Here is an 18,292-nt window from a genome sequence, read left to right on the forward strand (position 1 = left end):
AACTCTAAAAATCTCTGTTTCGGTCCCACCACGGCACGGGCGCCCCGAGGCACCGGGGCGGCGTCCAGGGCCGCGCCCGGGCCCCGCCGCCGAGGGAAGGAGGGAAGGAGACGAGGCGCGGGCACGGCGGCCACGCTGGGGCAGCGCCGCCATGACCTTCACACCTCGGCAAGTGACGTCACGGCCGCGGCTGACGTCACGCGGCGGTGACGCGGCGGTGACGCAACGGCTCGGGCGAGCCCCGGCAGAGGGGCGGGGAGCGGGCGGTACCGGGGCAAGCGGCGCTGGGCGAGGCCGAGCCCTCCCCGCCGCCCCGGGCACACCCGCCCCGAACACCTCGCCGAGCCGGCCGCCACCGCCACATCCGGGTCCCGGCGGCGCCCCCACCGCCGCCAGCCGAGGGGCGGGACCAGGGCCCGCAGCCGCGGTTCCGATTGGCCGGTGCCGCGGGGCCGCGCGGGGATTTGCCGGCGCTCGGGGGGGGCGGGCGTTGCCCGCTCGGCGGCCGCCCATTGGGCGAGGCGGGCGCGGAGCCGCTCTGCCGTTGGCGGGCGGGCGCGTCCGGTGCGGGGCCGGGGGAGGGTGCCATTGGCTGGAAAGTAGGTTAGTGGTGCGCCGTCGGGTGGCAAGCCAGGCGGAAAGTAGGTCAGGGACGGGGGCTGCCTGCGCCGGGCGTGCGGCGCTGCCGGGGGGCCGCGACCCCCGCCCGCCCTCCCTTCGGCCGGGCGCGGCGCGGCGAGGGGCGCGCGGAGCCGCGGTGAGCGCCAGCGGGCGGCGGGCGGGGGGCGCGGGGGGAGCGCGGCCCCGGCGGAGCCGCCGCCCCCGGGGGCCGCGGGAGTCCCGGGAGGGGCCGGGGGGCGGTGCGGGGGGGCTCGGAGCGGGAGATGGCGGCGGCGGGACCCCCCCCCCCCCCCCCCCGCCGGCGGTGCCGCGCCGTGTCTCCGGGAGCCGGGACCGCGGCGGGGGCCCCGTTACGGAGCGGCCGCGGGGCGGGCTGGCCCGGCGGTGTGGCAGCACCGCGGGGGACGGGGCGGGCAGGCGGGCCCGGACCCGCGGGCAGAGCCGGGCCGGGGTCCCGCGGAGGGCAGGGGCGGTCGGGGGGGGGGGTGGGGGCGTGCCGGGCTGTGCCCCCTCCCCGCTGCGAGTCGGCCCCAGGGACGGGGAGGCTGGGGCGGCGCTCACAGAGGGGACGGTGCCCCTTCCCCGGCCGCGGGAGCGGCCCTGCCCGAGCGGGGCCCCGGGGTCTCCGCCGGCCGCTCCGGGATCGGGGAGGCCCCGTGTGGAAGGCAGAAGGATGGCGGTGCTTGGGAATCCCCCCCGGTTGTGTGGCAGGTGCCGGCCCCGCGGCCGGGGGCTCCTGGAGACCGCACGGAGCATCCCGGGCACCCGCCGGGGCTGTTGGCGTGGGGATCCCCCCTCAGCCCGAGCAGCCCTCCCGCTGCCCTGGCGGACACCTGTGTGCGCCTTGCCTGTGGCGAGGGGAAGGAACGGAACACACCGGGAGCACCGAGGCGGCTTCCCGAGATCGGGATTTTGCGCCCGGGGAGGCAAGGGAATCACTTTGCATTTTTAATTGCTGAGGTTTCTGTTACTCCAGTGCCTCGATTATAACAGTTTTGGGAAGATTTTCGTGCTTGAAAAACAACGGTGAAGGAACAAGTGGGTGTGTTTTCTTGCCTTGGAAGCAAGTATGCCTACTGGAATTTTAAAGTATTTCCTTAATGTGTGAGGTAGAAAGGGTCAGCTGCAGAGTGTGATCTAATCTCTTTTCAAAATTCAGTCTTTAAGTATATATTTTTTTTTAATTCTGGAACTTCAACATTCAAAATATTACGTTTCTTTTTTTAACATGCTCGTATTAAAAGTACCTGTCCTGCCTGTTTATCTTTTCCTTTATCAAAAGGGCTTTTCAAATGTGAGTGACTGATAATACACGGGCTGCAGCTAAGTCTGTAAGGGAGAAAAGAAGGAGTGTTTGTTCCAATTAAGTATTAATTCCGGCTAACTGTCTCTGTAAATGGTCTTGCAGGAGGCTGAGGTTAAACTCTGCCCTCTTCATAATGTATGTTTTGTATCCTCCAGGAATATGCAAATGTAAATAGCAATAGCTCTTTGAAGCATCAGGAACTACAGACCTCCCTCTGGTTACTTTAAACCACAGCTGCTTATTAAGGAGAAAGGCTTTACTCCTCCTGACCTCTGTGGGTTTGTGCTTCTCATGACCATTCGTGGGTTTTTACCCCTGCTTGTAGAAATTGAGCGTGCAAAATAACCTACAGCCACATCATTTCATTGGGGTTTGATGCTGTTTTATCCCAAACTCTCCTCCACACTGTGCATTTCCATTGTCTCTTTGGATACCAGCTGTGGTGTGTGGGGCTGTGAAGGATCAAACTCTGTAAAAGAAGTTCTTTGGGAGAGCAGACAGGAGAGAAGCACCACGGAGAACGTGAAGAAAGCTGCTTGGTTTGGGCGTGGGGAAGCTCAGGTGGCTGGAGCTGGGATTCCACAAAGCCAGAGCTGGAATTGGGGGCTGCTGCCACGTTCCTGTCACCACGTGCTCCCGAGAGAACCTCTGTGTTTGGGGACCATTGCTAGGGATGTATTAGGAATGATGTATTAGTAATGTTTGGGGGGGGGGCTTTAAAGGAGATGTGTTTTTTCTCCAAATACCTGCTCTCAAGGATTCTTTTGGGCAACCAGGAGTAAGAAGAGAGAGCATTCATTGGGTTTATTTGGTGGAGCTTGGAGCTGCACACAGTCCTTTGAAGCTGTGCGGGACTGATGGCAAAGCTGAGACCTGTGAGAGCTGCAGCCCTTGAGCTGCAGGTGAGGAAGGCAGATTTTCCAAGGGAATTGATGTCAAGGATGCTGGAAATACCAGGAGACATGCAGGTTATTTAGTTTACATGAGTACAGAAGTGCTGCTTCCATGCTCAAATGTAACATTTTAAGCTGTTTTCAGCATGGGGCCCATTGCCTGTCTTGTTATGCTTTGACAGGAGCTACAGGAAAACCTGAAGGAATACATTATTGTCAAGTGAAACAAAGTAAATTTGGTGCATTCTGTAGTGACATTCAGTTCTGTAACCTGCATGCTTTTCATTCTTAACCTTTACCGTCAGTTTTGTCCATAGTTCTGTTTCTAAAAAAGGGCAGAAAAGTAATAAAAGGCAGCTGCTTGTATCCCCAAGTGTTAGGAAGTTCTCTGAAGTTAGTTGTCTTCAATAAAAACTGTATAAAGGCATGTCATAAGCAAATGACTGCAAAGAGAAGCCCAAAATAAATACATCTTTTTAATCTTGTGTAGCTTTTTGGTTCTCACTAAGTTTACAGAATGCAATATTTAAGCTTTCTCTATTTGCTTTGATACAGTAAACATGTTTTGAAACTTTAATTTTTGGCTGTCATCATATTTTGAGAGCTTCAGCCTGAAATAATTGATTTTGATAAATGCAGTCGCTGACTGGATGATGCTGACTGGAACTCAGTTACCAACTTTTGAGATTTGGTTATTGAACATTCTGCTTGATCAACGCACAGCAATGACGGTCTGTGTTTTGGAGGTGCTTGAAGATGCAGATGAGGTGGTTGATGGCATTTTCAAACCTGGTGAAAGAGCTTTCAGTGTATCTGCAGTGTTGCTGTAGGTAGATTTTGGGCACTAGATTGATGATGGATGAAGCAAAGCAAAGGAGTGCCCTGCCTGTGGGGTGTGTGTATAGATCTGTATGGGTGTGGTGGTCTTGCACTGCAGTAGGAAATATGTTCCAGCTTTCGTCAGATCAAATCCAGACTGATGCTCAGATGTTACACAGTTGAAACTCAAGACATTGAAGCAGAAAAATCATGCACTTGAAAAATCAGAAGGGTTTTCTCCCTAAGAGTTGGTGTATTGGGTTATTTAGAAAGCCTATTTAAGTCTTGAGGATTTTTTGTGAGGAAGAAATCTCAGTTGTGACTATCCAATTGGTTTTATTTGTATTTAGTGACTCTGAACATTGTCAGATAACCTGTGATGTCTGTTAAATTGAGCTGCACATTGAACGGGGTGGGTGTCGAGGTAACTCACTGCCATTAACTGCATATGGCACCTGCCTTTTTTACCTCAATTTGTTGGAAATATGCAGTAAGGCTACTTATCCGAGGCCCAGACTTCATCTCCTTGGAAACCTGATCTTTCACCAGATGTTGAGAAATGTAATTTCTTTTTTAATCCATTCTGCAGAAGAATGCAGATCAAAACAGCATCTTCAGGCTTTGTTAGTTTGGAATATTAATTACCTAAAAAAATAATCTGACATTTCAGTCTCTGCCCCAAAGAAGATTGATAGTTTCTGTTGTGTTTGGTATTATTTCAAATTTATTTTAGCTGATGCTCAAGTTCTTGGTTTATAGTTTGATTTGATTCAAGAACTGCCTGATAATGGATTCTTCATGAGTAAAGTACAGGATTGTTTGAGAACCCAGGTCACGCTTTCTCCTTTGCAGCTGCAAAAAGATATTTCTTAGGCAGCACATTGAGAATTTGTAACCTTTTCATTCTGCTGCCATTTGAGAAGCTGTTATTCAATGTCTGCTGTGTCAGATACACTTCTGGGTCAGCTGCTGATGTCAGAGCAGCTTGTGGCCCTGTGCTGGAGCTATGCTGGAGTTTACTAGGTTGGCCTTGTGCAGGAATGGTGCCAGTAGGCTACTCAGGAGAGCAGGAGATCTCCTTGGCAGCAGTTTGGAGGGGAGAACTAACCAGCCAGTCTCTTGGGACCCAAGGTGTTGATGTTTTCTGCTGACTTTCAAGGGGCCCATTCATGAGTCCAAGCAGCTGAGGCAGATGATTGTGGTTTTTGGGGTGGTTTTGGCTGGGTTTTCCTTGCAGGTGTTGGTGGGTTCTGATTTCCACAGGTACAAGGCAGTTTAGTGGCACCTGGGGAGAGTAGCAGACACGTTGCTAAATCCTAAACAATTGTTCCCTGTGTGGCTGGGATGGAAAGCCATCTTCCCATGGGCAGTTGCTTCCCATGGGAAGGATGTTTGGTGATTCCTAGGCAGCATCTTTTGGCACCATGTCTCTGAAATCACTTTCCTAGGGAGGTACTTTATAGCAATTCTTAGGTGCTCATTCAATTGCAGCCTTAATTCTGCGTCAGCTAAAAAATAAGTGAATGGAATCCATGTATTTTAAAGATTGGATGTATTCTTCATATAGGACTACTCAGGAAACTCTAAAATTTTTATTATCCATTTGGGATTGATGTAGGATTTCAAGGGTGAAAGAAAAAGGCCACCAGAGAACTCAGAAATTACTATTATTCTTGATCTCAAGTTCTTTTTATCTTGGTAACTTCCTTAAAGTACCTTTACCTTTTATAATTTGCCTGACCAAAATGGACAAAATCAAAAAGACTGGTAGAAATTGTTAAATAATGCTGTACTGCAGAATATTTGTCAGGTGAAGTGAGAAGGAAAAGTTACTTCCTAGAAAAAACAGGAGAAAATAAAGCTAATAAACTTTTATTTTAACTTTCTTCCTCTTTCTTTTTTCTTTTGTAAGAATGTTATTTTTACTGTCTTCAAAGCTGTTATTTTATAGTTTCCCTGAACTGGTTTGGTTGGGTTTTCTTTTCCTTAACTTGTTATGAATGGATTTCTTTGTTGTCTGTGGATTTTCTTGGAGCATTACAAAAATTTAGGACTTCAGTTCCAATTTGAAGCAAAATAATCTATTAAAATATCAAAACTTTCATCCTTTGTGTTGTGCATATGCACTGTAGTCGTTGAGAGCGGCAGCAAGTTGGTTTTGGTTTGAGTGCTACTGATATTTTTATCTTTCACTCAAGGAACTCTGATAATTGTATTTTAAATCTCCTTGAGTTTTGGGCTTTCTGCTGCACTTTGGCTACTGGCTTATTAGTTTTCATATAACCTTGGAAAATAATATTTATTTTCCCATACACTTGAATGGCCTGGTCATTTTTCAGGGATAGAATCTGTGGTCTAGAATAGATTGCAAAAAAAAAAATCAGGTGTTTGTTTTGGAGGTTTATATTTTTTTAACCTGGTCTTGACCACGTGGTTTCCAGTTTGAAGTTCTAGAATTGTTGACTAAGAAACAGGAGGCCTGTTTATTCCTCTGTTCCCTTTCCCAATGTGCTTTGTTGCCAAGGCATTTCATGTAATCTTGGCATTTGCAAATTGGCTTTTTTATTGATGAGATTAATTCAATGAGTTAGTGGAAAAAAGTCAATATCAACACTGTGCCCTCAACATACTTAAGAATATTCTTGTGCTATAGCCAGGACATGGCCCAAGTTTTATAAATCCAGAAACTTAACATATGTTTGTGATCTTAGAAGGCTCTGATACCTGGAAGAGCTTTTTTTCTTATCAATCTGATAAAGCCCCAGTATATTAGGCAAATTTGCTGCCCTAGAGTAACATTTTACTGTGGTTTTAATCTATACCAAATATAATATGGCTTGGAAGTTTATATTACAAATAGTGTTGTTTTCTTCCTGTTTTTATAGAGTTGTTTTTTTTTTTTCTTATTTGAAAATTTATTTTCACTGCAATGACCAAACCAGCCTCTGAATATTGTAGTTTATTTTAGAAACCTGTCAAGTCAGGTTCAGCCACTTCTTAGAGGGGCTTGTCACATAAAACATTAGAATTGCTGGAAATGTGCTGTAATTAAAGAACAGTCTGTTCAAAATGTTGTCAAATGCTTTCTATGCAGTTTGGGTCCAAATTCTAGAAGTACTTGAAGTTATTTGTACTTTAGAAACACAAGGCCCACAACTGGATATTTCTATTTTAAATAGAAAGTCAGATAAAGAGTTTATGCTAGTTTGGGTTCATGTTGGGATTTTCTGTTCTACTTCAGTTAGAAATTTTAGGACGTTTATGTAAATACATTTTTCTCCATCTGAGACATGTGCAACTTGGTCAGCTTGTCTGGCCAGGAGGCAGTCTGAAGAAAGATGGGTATTTCCCTATTACAGCATTTTAAAATCTAGTTCAGTCTGTTTAAGATATCCCAGCTGGCAATAATGCGATCTCAATGACTGTACTTGGCATTATTTCTTGAATGAGGTAATTCCTGTCCTCATTTATCTGACTTGACCATGAGACTCTTCCATAGAAAATGCCTTCTTTATTTTCCTAGCTGGAGTGGCTCTTCATTTGTCTTACTCTAATGTTTTTGTCATTATCAAGAGTAAGATGATGAGGGGGAAAAAGCCCAACAGAGGAGAAGATTACTGCAGTCAACTATTGGAGAAATTGTTTCTACATTCCCATTCCTGGTGGGGATTATCAACTCACTGTTTTAGAGCAAATTTTAACAATTGGATACAGCTGATGCCATTGTGCAGCTTTTCTGACTGTCCTTTCTCTGTGTGTTCCTCCCAAGAATTCTGGTCTGACGGATGGATTTTTGCAGATTTTCAAGGAACACGTGGGAAACATGCCAGTGTTCATGGCAGGATCATCAGGGCTCTGCTCTGGTACCTTGACAGGACAAAATCTTGTGTTGAGTGCCCAGCAGTTTGGTTTATAATGACACATGAGTCCTTTGCATCATCTGTGGACAGCTGGATGAGTTTGGACAGCAGTTTTGATGATCATTGGAACTGGGTTGCCATGGACAGTGAAGCCTCCATCAGTGCTCCAAGCCCTTCCTGGCTGAGAATTTCCAGCTGTATATCCTGTCCCTCTGCTCCATGGTGGCATTTATGTTTGGGCAAAGATCCAGGCCTGGGGAATCTGCTGGCTCTCAAAGCTGAGTATTTGCCCCAGAAGAGTGATTTGAGATTGCTGATGCCATACAACTTGTGGCTTCATAAACATTTCTGCTTTTGTGGGTTAGGAAACAGCTCACAAAGTGAGTATTCCTGAAGGAGAGGTGGGAGAGGCAGGAAGTGTGAAGAGTGCTGTTTTAAATGTGTTACACTGCAACCTTCATGTGGAAGAAGAGATTTTGTGACAGAGTATTTTTGGATTAAGCTGTGTTGGGTCATTTCTTTCATAAATCTGCATAAAAATTTGATGAAAAAATCTGGCTTTGGCACTGAAACCCAGAAGCCAGAAAATAAGCAACTTTTTACTTTCATCTCTGGAGCTATACAGTAGAGCTTTCCAGTATTTATTGTGCCATTTGTTTAAAAAATCTCTTTTATAACAAGGAAGAGTAACTCAGGCAGACCTCTGACTCTTTTCCCTTTCCTCTCACTGGCCCATGTGCCTCTGGGTTTCCAGATGGACAAATATAGAAGTGTTTCAGATACGCAAATCTCTCAGGAGCTCATTCACCACTGTCACCTGACTTTGCTAGAGCTGAACACTTATGTGTCCAAGTTGTTGTCAAACTGATAATTTATGTAAAATTGGCAGAGACCCAGCAATGGCTCCAGTTAAACTTGCCAGGAAGTCTGGAGGAAATGGAATATAGGAAAGAGACTGAGGGGAAGAAGATTTTTTTTTTCCGAGACAATACATGGTTTGAACTCCATTGATCGTGCACACCTCTGCTACCTTTGAGATGGGGACATGTCTGTTTAAAAAAAAACCCCAAAAAACCCTGAATTGCTGTTCAAGAATGATTCTCAAACTTGGCATAGATCTCATCTTGCTGCCAGTTGGTTTAAATATTCTGTTTTCAAGAAGCAAAGCTTTCTAAAACCTACCCAGGCTTCCATTCAGAGAAATATTGGCACCATAGTTTGTTCTTGATGTTCTTATCAAATAGCTGTTCAGGAGAATTCTTCTTATGTTCAGTGGCATGAAAAACTTTCTTAAGACTGTAATGTGCCCTTATTAAAGAGATTTACTAAAAATTTTGAACTTTATTTGGAATATAAATGGAACGTAAGACAAAGTTTAACTCAGCAGACAGCAGAATTCATGTCTTCTACTTAAAGTGAATTGACTTATTTTTTCCCTAGAACATATGAACACTAATAGAGACCAAATAGTTGCACCTTGGAAAGAAGCAAAACCAAAAAAAATCTCCCATGTAATAAAAAAAGTGAGCAAAAAGTGCCCTATTGGTATCTCATTAGAGACCCAGGTAGTGTTGTAGCATACTGATGATCATTGTTCAACATTTTAAGATTCTTAAAGTTCCTTTAAGTGCTTATATTAGTATTGCAGAGTTCTTGCTGCTTTTTAGACAACATGAACATGCCTTTTAGAACAGGATTTGCTCAGGCAAGTGCTTAAGCCTCCATGGATTAATTCATGGTGTGCTGTAACACTTGTGTAATCTACTTTCTTTGGCACACATTTCGGGTTCATACTTCTTATTTTTTAAAACAAATATTTGGTTGCTCATCTGACTCGTCCTCTACTTTTAGGATATTTCTGTGGCTTGCTATTTTCCCGAAGCCCTGAACATACTGGAATGATGGTGTCCCTTGACAAACCTGGAAAAGTACTGCTTTCTGTTATTTGTCAATGAAACCTATTTTTCCATTTTTCTGTTGAATCTTGTTTGGTGACTTTGGAAAGCCTGGCAATTGGTGTCTTAGCTGGACTCTGACTTTATTTGCAGACACAAACACTCAAGAATTCACCCTTGGAGTTGCCTGTGTGTGGCTTTCTGTCCTTTTGTCTCAGTTCTGTGAGCGCTTTGTTTGCTCTTGCGTGTGTGCGTGCGTGTTTCGTGGCGGTGACGATGTTTTGGAGTGATGCTGTGTTGGCAACCAGGTCACAGAATAATACTGGGGCAGGTTCTCAGGTTTGCCTGGAGGAGTGGCTGGCAAGTGTGTTTCAAAGACTTTCAGGAAGCAGAAAAAGAAACTTCCCTGACCTTTCAACACCTTGAAGACCCTTGATGCAGAAACATTAGGGATAGGTACAGCTAACTTTGATTGCCCTTTCTAGCAAACCTCATTGCATGTTGCAGTGAAGGGTTAGATTTTCACCTCCAAATACAGCTCAGCATATCCCCTTTAACTCCTCCCTATGACGGAATTTGGCCGAGTCTTTGTTTGGCAGCAGCGGGTGAGTTTCTCTTCAATCATTCCTCACGGTGTAGTTCTGTATTTTCCACACACCCTTCCAGAAAGTGTACTCATCCCAATCATTTCCACATGTGAGCTTTTCCTTGTTTTCCACCCTTCAAAGGGCTGGTCACTTTGTTCCTGGTGGCTCCTTGTGTTGTGCCCTGCTTTTATCTTCATAGTTTTCACATTCTCACTGCTCAGGCTGTAGGCATCAGTCATCTCAGTGCAGTTAGATTTGACTGTTCCATGTGCCATCCCAACACAGAGCAGTGTTTCTTAACCCTAACTGGGGTAACATTCATCCAGGTTCTGTCTTGACTGTGCTGCTCTTGGTGGGAGATGGATTTCACTTGGGTTTTGATTAAACAGCCTTCTAGAAAAGGAGCAAATTTATCCAAAGCAGCTCACAAACAAAATAAATACATTTCAGAGTATTTCTTGAATGCTTCTATTACCCTGCAGGCTTTGTGGGTACTTGTGCTGTAATCTGCCTTTGAGAGTTGACCTGTGTGCTCCCACATTGAGGTGTGTGTTTGCAAGGGAAGTTAAATGGACACTCACTGGTGAGCCCATCATCTCTCCCCTCCACTCTACAGTGCTGGTATCTGTTTGACTTCTGAATCACCTTATTGTCATTACTCAGACTTTTAGCTTTTTAAAAAAATTCTTTACATGGTTAGGCTTCATCTACTTTGTATCTCTGAACCGTTCACTGTGGGATTAGGTAAGCACCAGTGCTGTACAGGAGTACCCAGCTGAATGCTGAAGCCAGGAGGTTAAAAGCTCTTGCAGTTAGAAAGGGTGAAAAGGTTAGATTTTCAACTTCTCAACTAATGAAATAGTGTGAATTCTGTCTTCTGATCTCCCAAAGAGGAGTGTACACTGCACTGTAAAAATTCACCTAGCCCTGTATTAAATAAACTATGGAACTGATTCATAGTTACTGTGTGTGAGCTGAGTAAGGATTAGTCAGTAGCAGTGATTCTGGCAATTTCCACTTGGCTTGCTTGAGAAATCCGTGTGCTCTTTCTAACTAGCAGCTGAGTGCTGTTCTGTATGTCACACTTCCAAGAGGAAGTGACTGAGGGTAGAAGGACTTTATTGACTGTCAGTTCCCAGGGCAACATTAGAGAGGTGCACAAAAGAATCTGTGCCTTGGTAAACAAGGATATCAAGCTGGACTCAAAGGTAGGTTGATCTATGTAGGATGTTAATTATGTCATGACTTTAATGGTTTCTCAGACTTGATAAAGTGTGGATAGAAAACTGAAAGGAGTTCAAGGAATTAACTGTTTTGCACACGTAAATTTAAAGTGTCAGATGAAAGGAACACAACTAAACTCACTTAAAGGAGGACGAAGCAATTCACTGGATTAATCCTTCAGTCAGTGAGCTGAAAACGTTATCTGGTAGGAGAAAATGAAATGAGGTTTAATAGCAGATAGGTGACTTAGTGAAATTCAGGCTAGAAAAGTCGGAAGTTAGGAGCAAGAATGAAATGAACAGGGCTAATGCCTTTATTAATGTTCAGCTCTTTATTAAAAAGATCAGCTGGGCAGGGGGCTCGACGCAGAGCTCGCCCCCGCGGTCGTAGCTTTCCCAGGCAGCCGAAAGGAAGGCAGCGTGCAGAGTTGGTCACTGGAGTCCCGAGCAGCAGCTGTCCTTTCTCCTTTCCTTGTGGCACACCGGTGGCCCGAGGATGAGGAGGCGTGGTGTGCAGAGTCTGTTGCTGAAGTCCAGAACAACAGCTGTTCCCGCTCCTTCCATGGTGGCAGCACCAGGGCTCTCTGTCTCTATCTCCCTGCTTCTCAGAGCCTAATATAGTCTGTTCTCTCTTAGGTGATGGCGATGGTTAAAAGCCAGTCAGGGGATGTGTTTCCCTCTTCCTCAGCTAGGGCATTTATCTAGACTCCTCTATTGTGTTCAGTTTTTGATTTATATTCATTTTTATCTCCTAAAAATACTCCCATGATCCTAAGGGGTTTCTATTTGCATGTTAGTCTCAGAGTGGCAGCGTGGAGGGGTGGGGGGCCGGTTGTTCCCAGGTAGTTTAAAGAAAACAAACAGAGCAATTAGCTAATTAGCATTTCAATATCGGTCTTTTAGTGTTGCCATGGGAACTAGGAAAGCCCTGACCACGTTTCTGGGGAATACCTGGAAACTATTCATAACAAATCCCTCCTCTATTTCTTTGATCGGGCTTAAGCCCGCATCAACTTACAGTCCTTGGCTTTTGAGGCTTACCTTCTTTTGGCATTTGTATACTTTCACTCAGGACTGAGGGTAATTCTATTGTTCTTTAGGAACCAAGTTGTAACTCCTTTGGCTAAAGGACACTTAGTCTTATTAAACAATTACCAAGTACTTAAACCTTTTCTATGGTACTTTAACTCAGAAACAGTTCTTAACACCTCACTGTATATCAGTCTCTAGCAAGTCTTCCTTAAAGTTAATTTTAGGTCCTCTGGTTTCTTAATTATTGTCCATGCACAAGAGGAGGCGGGTGACACTGTTGGGTCTGGTCTGGCGTCTGGGGGTGGCACTGGTCCTTTAACTCTGGTGACGTGGGTCCAGCCTTTTTCTTGGGTCCGTACCGCAGTGTGTGTGGTGAGTAGTACCTGGAAAGGTCCTTCGAATTTGGGGGTTAATGGAGTGGTAGTGTACCAGGACTTTATCAACACCCAATTCCCAGGACTGATGTGGGCATTGGCGTCCAGAGGGGAAGTTTGGGAGAGATACCCCTTCTTTCGGAGGCCTTCTAGGGATTTTCCTATGACCTCTAAATATTTCTGAGTTGCTGCCTCCCCTTCCAGATAATCTGCTGTACTGAAAGGGGTGATTAAAAAAAGGGAGTCCAAACATTATTTCATAGGGAGAGACCCCTATGTCAGACTGAGGTCTGGTTCTGATGCGCAAGAGAGCGAGAGGTAAACACCTGAGCCAATTCATCTTTGTTTCTTCAATTAATTTAGTTAACACATTTTTAAGAGTTCTATTCATCCTTTCCACTCTTCTAGAGCTTTAAGGATGCCATGGGGTGTGCAATCTCCACCTTACCCCCAGGACTTTTGTTACTTGATGTAAAGTTTGAGTGACAAAATGTGTACCTTGGGCTAAGTCAATGTTATTGACTAGCCCATATCATGGTATGATGTTTTCTAAGATTATTCATGCAACTTCCTGCGCAGTTTCCTTTTTGGTTGGGAAAGCCTCCACCCAGTGAGTGAGGTGATCCACGATCACTAGTAAATGTTTGTACTTTAATTTTCCCATGCAGGATCAACTTTTGGGCTTCTTTTATCAGGATAGCTGCTGCTGCTGCGATTACTTGCAGGCAATTTGGCCATCCTCTGGCTACTGGGTCTAGTAGTTTTGAGAGGTAGGCTATTGGCTTTTTTTTTTATCTTTCCCACTTAAATACATTCTTAGGGCTTCTTTGAGCAACTCATTCATGTTCTTTTCTTGCCAGTCCTCTATCTTTTCTAGTTTTTGTCTAATATCGGGTCAGGATTTGGTGACAAACTAGACCTTTAAGAGGACTTGGCCCTCTGGGCTATCTGGGTCTATATTTGAATATAACTGGAATTTTCGTTTTAGTTGGTTAAGCCAAATTGCCGGGGTCTCATCCTTCTCCTCAGTACCATCAAAGGCCAATTTCGTGTTGCTTCCTCTAGGGATACTCTTTGATCCCTCTTATCATGAGGGACCTATAGTCTCTTATGTTTTGCCTACCTTCTTGTTGGCTGGGACTCCAGTTGGGGTCCACCAAGGGCATCCCCTGGTTCCCTGGGGGCCCCAATCCACCCTCTCTTTCCCATATCTTCACCCCTGCCGCTCAGATCATCTGGACCTTTCTCAGAAAGAACAGAATGCTTAGAATAGCTCAGGTCTCCCCAGGTACAAATACTCAGCCCTAGAAATTGGTCCAACTGGCTAGATATTCCAACGGGGTCTTCCACTAAATTTCTTAGCTCTTTCCCAAATCCCCGGACTTTGGAAACTGCCAAAGGTGCATCCACAAACCTAACTCCCCCAGCTGCTCTACCCACAGGACCCCCTCTAAGGGGAAAGAGCCCCTCCACCCTTGGTGCTTTGGATCGGGTGCTACAATACGGCCCTTTTTCTAAGGCACCAAGCAGGGAAATAGTAGTGGAGAGAGACACTGGAGGCCAGGGGGCATGCCAGGTGGTGAACCAACCCTGGGCAAAGGTGGCCTCAGCTCCCAAGTGGGAGGAGGCAAGGAAACTCCATCTGGAGAAGAGGAAGAGGGAGTTGGGGAGATGGCTGAGGAAACTAAGGGAAGGGACGATGAAACAGAGGTGGGAAAACGGGGGAAAGGAATCAGGGACTCAGTAGGAGGGGCTGAAGGACCAACTGGGGAAACTGTTGGGGAAGTAACAGGAGCAGACGGGGACAGGCAATCGAGGGGGTCTCATTCCTTTATTTTTCTAGTCTCCCCCTCTCTATTCCCTTTTGTCTTCCTCTCTATTTCTTTGTAACTTGCATATTCTCACAGTCTCATTATTTATAGAATTCTCCAGCCAGCAAGCTGCATGAGATAGTTGTTCTATATCAAGGCCCTCTCAGTTGTGGTTTTTTTTTTTTTTTTTTTTTTTTTGTTTTTTTTTTTTTTTTTTTTTTTTTTGTGTTGGTTTAACTGATTACACATCCACTGATCTTGGGTTCCATATCACGGCCACTGTCCCTGTAATTCTAACTTCGGCCATACTTCCTATACTGTAATGTATCATCTTACTCTTGTCTAAACCCTTCATAGTCTCCTGAGAATCCCATTAGTCTAACAGTTGCCCCAAGGGGCTGTTAGGTGGAATTCTCTATGCTTTGGAAGGATTTGCTCCTTTACTATAACCTCTTCCCATTTTCAGGCCTCAAAAACAAAACAAAAAAAAAAAAAATATATATACCTTAAATGGTGCTTCTATCTAAAATGGAATATACTGACAGGCAGCTAAAGCGCATCTGACCCCTCCCAACTTCGTATTTTGAATCACTTGACTAAACTTAATCACTTTTAACTAAATTCCCCTCGTGGCACTTTACATTGTCTCTTGGCCAGGACAATCACTAGTCATACTCTTATCTATTGTCTTCTGTTCTTTTTCTCTTTGGCCTAAGTTTTGAACTCCTTGATGGACTTTCTAGCCTTGTACCCCTGCTAAGTCCTGCCCAAACTCTTACTTGGCCTTTTGCCTAACCTTCTTACTAGGCTTGGGAAGCTTGGTCTCCCTGCCGAGGTAAGGTCGAACGTCCTGCCGAGCCTTACACTCGAACTCCGGCCAAGCCCCCTTGCCTGACTCTCCTACTAGGTTTGGGAAGCTTGGTCTCCCTGCCGAGGTAAGGTCGAACGTCCTGCCGAGCCTTACACTTGAACTCCGGCCAAGCCCCCTTGCTTGACCCTACTAGGCTTGGGAAGCTTGGTCTCCCTGCCGAGGTAAGGTCGAACGTCCTGCCGAGCCTTACACTCGAACTCCGGCCAAGCCCCCTTGCCTGACCCTACTAGGCTTGGGAAGCTTGGTCTCCCTGCCGAGGTAAGGTCGAACGTCCTGCCGAGCCTTACACTCGAACTCCGGCCAAGCCCCCTTGCCTGACCCTACTAGGCTTGGGAAGCTTGGTCTCCCTGCCGAGGTAAGGTCGAACGTCCTGCCGAGCCTTACACTCGAACTCCGGCCAAGCCCCCTTGCCTGACCCTACTAGGCTTGGGAAGCTTGGTCTCCCTGCCGAGGTAAGGTCGAACGTCCTGCCGAGCCTTACACTCGAACTCCGGCCAAGCTCCCTTGCCTGACTCTCCTACTAGGCTTGGGAAGCTTGGTCTCCCTGCCGAGGTAAGGTCGAACGTCCTGCCGAGCCTTACACTCGAACTCCGGCCAAGCCCCCTTGCCTGACCCTACTAGGCTTGGGAAGCTTGGTCTCCCTGCCGAGGTAAGGTCGAACGTCCTGCCGAGCCTTACACTCGAACTCCGGCCAAGCCCCCTTGCCTGACCCTACTAGGCTTGGGAAGCTTGGTCTCCCTGCCGAGGTAAGGTCGAACGTCCTGCCGAGCCTTACACTCGAACTCCGGCCAAGCCCCCTTGCCTGACTCTCCTACTAGGCTTGGGAAGCTTGGTCTCCCTGCCGAGGTAAGGTCGAACGTCCTGCCGAGCCTTACACTCGAACTCCGGCCAAGCCCCCTTGCCTGACTCTCCTACTAGGCTTGGGAAGCTTGGTCTCCCTGCCGAGGTAAGGTCGAACGTCCTGCCGAGCCTTACACTCGAACTCCGGCCAAGCCCCCTTGCCTGACCCTACTAGGCTTGGGAAGCTTGGTCTCCCTGCCGAGGTAAGGTCGAACGTCCTGCCGAGCCTTACACTCGAACTCCGGCCAAGCCCCCTTGCCTGACTCTCCTACTAGGCTTGGGAAGCTTGGTCTCCCTGCCGAGGTAAGGTCGAACGTCCTGCCGAGCCTTACACTCGAACTCCGGCCAAGCCCCCTTGCCTGACCCTACTAGGCTTGGGAAGCTTGGTCTCCCTGCCGAGGTAAGGTCGAACGTCCTGCCGAGCCTTACACTCGAACTCCGGCCAAGCCCCCTTGCCTGACCCTACTAGGCTTGGGAAGCTTGGTCTCCCTGCCGAGGTAAGGTCGAACGTCCTGCCGAGCCTTACACTCGAACTCCGGCCAAGCTCCCTTGCCTGACCCTACTAGGCTTGGGAAGCTTGGTCTCCCTGCCGAGGTAAGGTCGAACGTCCTGCCGAGCCTTACACTCGAACTCCGGCCAAGCCCCCTTGCCTTACTCTCCTACTAGACTTAGCTTCCTTGCCTTCCTGCCTTTCTCCTTACTTGGGTTATTGCCTGCTCTGACGGGGACATCCTGCCCTGCCTTCCAGGGCCATTCCCCTATCTGCTCTGACGGGTACCTCCATCCTTGCCTGCCATGGACATCCTACCTGCCCTGTTATCCTGTCCTGCCTGCTGGGGACATGCCCTCTTGCTGCTCCTGCTTGCTAGGACATCCCGCCCTACATGCCCTGTTATCCTCTCCTGCCTGGCGGGGACATGCCCTCTGCCCGGTGGGGACATGCTTTCTGTCTGCCAGGTACATGCCCTCTACCTGCCAGGTACATGTCACTCCTGCCTGCTAGGACACCCTGCCCTACCTGCCAGGGACATCCCACCTGCCGTCCTATCCCATCCTGCCGGCGCCGGGGACATGTCCTCTAGGACCTCCACATCCCACCTGCCCTGCTGGGGATATTCCCCTTGCCCTGATTGCCAGGGACTTACTTTGCCCATAGGGCACCTCCACACGCTCGGAGGAGGGCCTGCTTTACTTCTAAGGAGACGCCTCAGTCGCTCCTCTATTCCACTCGCTTCCCCCCGTTCCCGGCCGGCCCCTTCGCAGGAGTCCGGAAACGCGGTACTAGCGGGTCCCTCTCACTTCGGGGGTCCGAGCTGCCGGCCCCCGTCTCACTCACTCACTCATTCGCTCGTCTCCCGGTTTTTCTTACCCATCCGATGCTCCTCTGCATTGCTCGTCTCACGCGGATCCTAGGGTCCGAAGGTAGCCAGCAACTCCCGAGGGTCCCTCGAAGCAGATGGTTGAGCTGTCCAGCTGTCCGGGGGTCCTCTTCGGGCGTGGCTCTCCCGGACGAGCCCCCAAATTGAAATGAACAGGGCTAATGCCTTTATTAATGTTCAGCTCTTTATTAAAAAGATCAGCTGGGCAGGGGGCTCGACGCAGAGCTCGCCCCCGCGGTCGTAGCTTTCCCAGGCAGCCGAAAGGAAGGCAGCGTGCAGAGTTGGTCACTGGAGTCCCGAGCAGCAGCTGTCCTTTCTCCTTTCCTTGTGGCACACCGGTGGCCCGAGGATGAGGAGGCGTGGTGTGCAGAGTCTGTTGCTGAAGTCCAGAACAACAGCTGTTCCCGCTCCTTCCATGGTGGCAGCACCAGGGCTCTCTGTCTCTATCTCCCTGCTTCTCAGAGCCTAATATAGTCTGTTCTCTCTTAGGTGATGGCGATGGTTAAAAGCCAGTCAGGGGATGTGTTTCCCTCTTCCTCAGCTAGGGCATTTATCTAGACTCCTCTATTGTGTTCAGTTTTTGATTTATATTCATTTTTATCTCCTAAAAATACTCCCATGATCCTAAGGGGTTTCTATTTGCATGTTAGTCTCAGAGTGGCAGCGTGGAGGGGTGGGGGGCCGGTTGTTCCCAGGTAGTTTAAAGAAAACAAACAGAGCAATTAGCTAATTAGCATTTCAATATCGGTCTTTTAGTGTTGCCATGGGAACTAGGAAAGCC

At 47.6% G+C, this 18,292-nt stretch overlaps 1 protein-coding gene across 2 annotated transcripts in view; it reads left to right on the plus strand.

Moving 5' to 3' along the window:
* Positions 1 to 622: 622 nt before the first annotated feature.
* BMAL1 (basic helix-loop-helix ARNT like 1) overlaps positions 623 to 18,292 on the plus strand; it is a 55,487-nt gene continuing 37,817 nt past the window's right edge. The window contains exon 1 of one of the 2 annotated variants that reach the window (XM_053979521.1): positions 623 to 641. The gene's annotated coding sequence lies outside the window, so the exon portion shown is untranslated. Of the gene's footprint in view, positions 642 to 670; positions 758 to 18,292 lie in introns of those variants that run through there. The other variant, XM_053979520.1, reaches the window with a different exon arrangement.

The sequence above is a fragment of the Vidua macroura genome, chromosome 6, assembly GCF_024509145.1.
Source record: "Vidua macroura isolate BioBank_ID:100142 chromosome 6, ASM2450914v1, whole genome shotgun sequence".
NCBI lineage: Eukaryota > Metazoa > Chordata > Aves > Passeriformes > Viduidae > Vidua > Vidua macroura.